This window comes from Anopheles stephensi, unplaced genomic scaffold (assembly GCF_013141755.1).
Source record: "Anopheles stephensi strain Indian unplaced genomic scaffold, UCI_ANSTEP_V1.0 ucontig146, whole genome shotgun sequence".
NCBI classification, from domain to species: Eukaryota; Metazoa; Arthropoda; class Insecta; order Diptera; family Culicidae; genus Anopheles; species Anopheles stephensi.
In genome coordinates, this window is record NW_023405065.1 from 7501 (window position 1) to 12422 (window position 4922).

Genomic DNA, 4922 nt, shown 5'->3' on the forward strand with positions numbered 1-4922 from the left:
CAAAAAATCACTTGAAAGTCGCTATGGCTCATTAAATAGAGCTTGTAAAGACCTTTCTAAAACACCTTGGTTGACCCCTGTCCGATAAGTAGTTTTCGAGATATTCGAGAATATGTGATTTTTTGGGACTTAGAAAATTTTTGACCCGTACCCTAAGAAAAAGTGATTTTTTCATAGGACAATTTTTTCTTCGCAAATACTGTTTGGTTTCACTTTTCATTATTAGAAACGCGTTCCGAAGCCATTTTCATCAAAATCTCGTGAAAAAAAAATTTCACCCCCGGACCAAAAGTTGGCCGTTCGGTGCCCTATGGCCTATGGCCAGTATGGGAACCAAGGATGCCGATATGCGAAAAAGTGTCAAAAAATCACTTGAAAGTCGCTATGGCTCATTAAATAGAGCTTGTAAAGACCTTTCTAAAACACCTTGGTTGACCCCTGTCCGATACGTAGTTTTCGAGATATTCGAGAATAAGTGATTTTTTGGGACTTAGAAAATTTTCGACCATGACATATATGAAAAGTGATTTTTTCATAGGACAATTTTTTCTTCGCAAATACTGTTTGGTTTCACTTTTCATTATTAGAAACGCGTTCCGAAGCCATTTTCATCAAAATCTCGTGAAAAAAAAATTTCACCCCCGGACCAAAAGTTGGCCGTTCGGTGCCCTATGGCCTATGGCCAGTATGGGAACCAAGGATGCCGATATGCGAAAAAGTGTCAAAAAATCACTTGAAAGTCGCTATGGCTCATTAAATAGAGCTTGTAAAGACCTTTCTAAAACACCTTGGTTGACCCCTGTCCGATACGTAGTTTTCGAGATATTCGAGAATAAGTGATTTTTTGGGACTTAGAAAATTTTCGACCATGACATATATGAAAAGTGATTTTTTCATAGGACAATTTTTTCTTCGCAAATACTGTTTGGTTTCACTTTTCATTATTAGAAACGCGTTCCGAAGCCATTTTCATCAAAATCTCGTGAAAAAAAAATTTCACCCCCGGACCAAAAGTTGGCCGTTCGGTGCCCTATGGCCTATGGCCAGTATGGGAACCAAGGATGCCGATATGCGAAAAAGTGTCAAAAAATCACTTGAAAGTCGCTATGGCTCATTAAATAGAGCTAGTAAAGACCTTTCTAAAACACCTTGGTTGACCCCTGTCCGATAAGTAGTTTTCGAGATATTCGAGAATATGTGATTTTTTGGGACTTAGAAAATTTTCGACCATGACATATATGAAAAGTGAATTTTTCATAGGACCAAAAAGTTTGTCCAAATAGGGTTTTGGTTCACTTTTTATGGTCAGATAAGTGATCCGATGCTATTTTCATGATCATTAGAGGGATTTCACGCTGTGACCAAAAATTTTCATACTTCATACTTGTCCCCGTGCCGTATATGGGAGGACCGGGGGAACATGTCTTCGTAAGTCGTGATGTTCAGTGACGGATTTCTGGGACTTAGAAAAAAACTGTGCTCTCAGGCACATTATATGTTTCATACACACATGATTTTCATTGTTCATACTTGTCCCGGTGCCGTATATGGGAGGACCGGGGGAACATGTCTTCGTAAGTCGTGATGTTCAGTGACGGATTTCTGGGACTTAGAAAAAAAATGTGCTCTCAGGCACATTATATGTTTCATACACACATGATTTTCATTGTTCATACTTGTCCCGGTGCCGTATATGGGAGGACCGGGGGAACATGTCTTCGTAAGTCGTGATGTTCAGTGACGGATTTCTGGGACTTAGAAAAAAACTGTGCTCTCAGGCACATTATATGTTTCATACACACATGATTTTCATTGTTCATACTTGTCCCGGTGCCGTATATGGGAGGACCGGGGGAACATGTCTTCGTAAGTCGTGATGTTCAGTGACGGATTTCTGGGACTTAGAAAAAAAATGTGCTCTCAGGCACATTATATGTTTCATACACACATGATTTTCATTGTTCATACTTGTCCCGGTGCCGTATATGGGAGGACCGGGGGAACATGTCTTCGTAAGTCGTGATGTTCAGTGACGGATTTCTGGGACTTAGAAAAAAAATGTGCTCTCAGGCACATTATATGTTTCATACACACATGATTTTCATTCTTCATACTTGTCCCCGTGCCGTATATGGGAGGACCGGGGGAACATGTCTTCGTAAGTCGTGATGTTCAGTGACGGATTTCTGGGACTTAGAAAAAAAATGTGCTCTCAGGCACATTATATGTTTCATACACACATGATTTTCATTGTTCATACTTGTCCCCGTGCCGTATATGGGAGGACCGGGGGAACATGTCTTCGTAAGTCGTGATGTTCAGTGACGGATTTCTGGGACTTAGAAAAAAACTGTGCTCTCAGGCACATTATATGTTTCATACACACATGATTTTCATTGTTCATACTTGTCCCGGTGCCGTATATGGGAGGACCGGGGGAACATGTCTTCGTAAGTCGTGATGTTCAGTGACGGATTTCTGGGACTTAGAAAAAAAATGTGCTCTCAGGCACATTATATGTTTCATACACACATGATTTTCATTGTTCATACTTGTCCCGGTGCCGTATATGGGAGGACCGGGGGAACATGTCTTCGTAAGTCGTGATGTTCAGTGACGGATTTCTGGGACTTAGAAAAAAACTGTGCTCTCAGGCACATTATATGTTTCATACACACATGATTTTCATTGTTCATACTTGTCCCGGTGCCGTATATGGGAGGACCGGGGGAACATGTCTTCGTAAGTCGTGATGTTCAGTGACGGATTTCTGGGACTTAGAAAAAAAATGTGCTCTCAGGCACATTATATGTTTCATACACACATGATTTTCATTGTTCATACTTGTCCCGGTGCCGTATATGGGAGGACCGGGGGAACATGTCTTCGTAAGTCGTGATGTTCAGTGACGGATTTCTGGGACTTAGAAAAAAAATGTGCTCTCAGGCACATTATATGTTTCATACACACATGATTTTCATTCTTCATACTTGTCCCCGTGCCGTATATGGGAGGACCGGGGGAACATGTCTTCGTAAGTCGTGATGTTCAGTGACGGATTTCTGGGACTTAGAAAAAAAATGTGCTCTCAGGCACATTATATGTTTCATACACACATGATTTTCATTGTTCATACTTGTCCCGGTGCCGTATATGGGAGGACCGGGGGAACATGTCTTCGTAAGTCGTGATGTTCAGTGACGGATTTCTGGGACTTAGAAAAAAAATGTGCTCTCAGGCACATTATATGTTTCATACACACATGATTTTCATTGTTCATACTTGTCCCGGTGCCGTATATGGGAGGACCGGGGGAACATGTCTTCGTAAGTCGTGATGTTCAGTGACGGATTTCTGGGACTTAGAAAAAAACTGTGCTCTCAGGCACATTATATGTTTCATACACACATGATTTTCATTGTTCATACTTGTCCCGGTGCCGTATATGGGAGGACCGGGGGAACATGTCTTCGTAAGTCGTGATGTTCAGTGACGGATTTCTGGGACTTAGAAAAAAAATGTGCTCTCAGGCACATTATATGTTTCATACACACATGATTTTCATTGTTCATACTTGTCCCGGTGCCGTATATGGGAGGACCGGGGGAACATGTCTTCGTAAGTCGTGATGTTCAGTGACGGATTTCTGGGACTTAGAAAAAAAATGTGCTCTCAGGCACATTATATGTTTCATACACACATGATTTTCATTGTTCATACTTGTCCCCGTGCCGTATATGGGAGGACCGAGGGAAGATGTGTTTGTAAGTCGTGATGTTCAGTGACGGATTTCTGGGACTTAGAAAAATAAATGTACCCTTAGGCACATTATTTGTATCAATAATTGTATCCCCAGCCTTTCATGGGGAACTTTTCCGTATTCCCGGACTTGTACATTTTTCGGGTTCCACCTCCCGACAATGTATCTCTACTGTGCATTACGTACCTGATAACGCACGGCACCCATTGGGTGACTCCACTTAACCATCTTTCGATAATGCCCGTGTTGCAGATATAATCCCAACACCTACCAGGCTTTATATGTACATCGAACGTTACATACGATGCACCCCGTATTCCCGGACTTGTACATTTTTCGGGTTCCACCTCCCGACAATGTATCTCTACTGTGCATTACGTACCTGATAACGCACGGCACCCATTGGGTGACTCCACTTAACCATCTTTCGATAATGCCCGTGTTGCAGATATAATCCCAACACCTACCAGGCTTTATATGTACATCGAACGTTACATACGATGCACCCCGTATTCCCGGACTTGTACATTTTTCGGGTTCCACCTCCCGACAATGTATCTCTACTGTGCATTACGTACCTTATAACGCACGGCACCCATTGGGTGACTCCACTTAACCATCTTTCGATAATGCCCGTGTTGCAGATATAATCCCAACACCTACCAGGCTTTATATGTACATCGAACGTTACATACGATGCACCCCGTATTCCCGGACTTGTACATTTTGCGGGTTCCACCTCCCGACAATGTATCTCTACTGTGCATTACGTACCTTATAACGCACGGCACCCATTGGGTGACTCCACTTAACCATCTTTCGATAATGCCCGTGTTGCAGATATAATCCCAACACCTACCAGGCTTTATATGTACATCGAACGTTACATACGATGCACCCCGTATTCCCGGACTTGTACATTTTGCGGGTTCCACCTCCCGACAATGTATCTCTACTGTGCATTACGTACCTTATAACGCACGGCACCCATTGGGTGACTCCACTTAACCATCTTTCGATAATGCCCGTGTTGCAGATATAATCCCAACACCTACCAGGCTTTATATGTACATCGAACGTTACATACGATGCACCCCGTATTCCCGGACTTGTACATTTTCTTGTACATACTACCGGGCCAGGACGTGCCTTGCGTCCACCA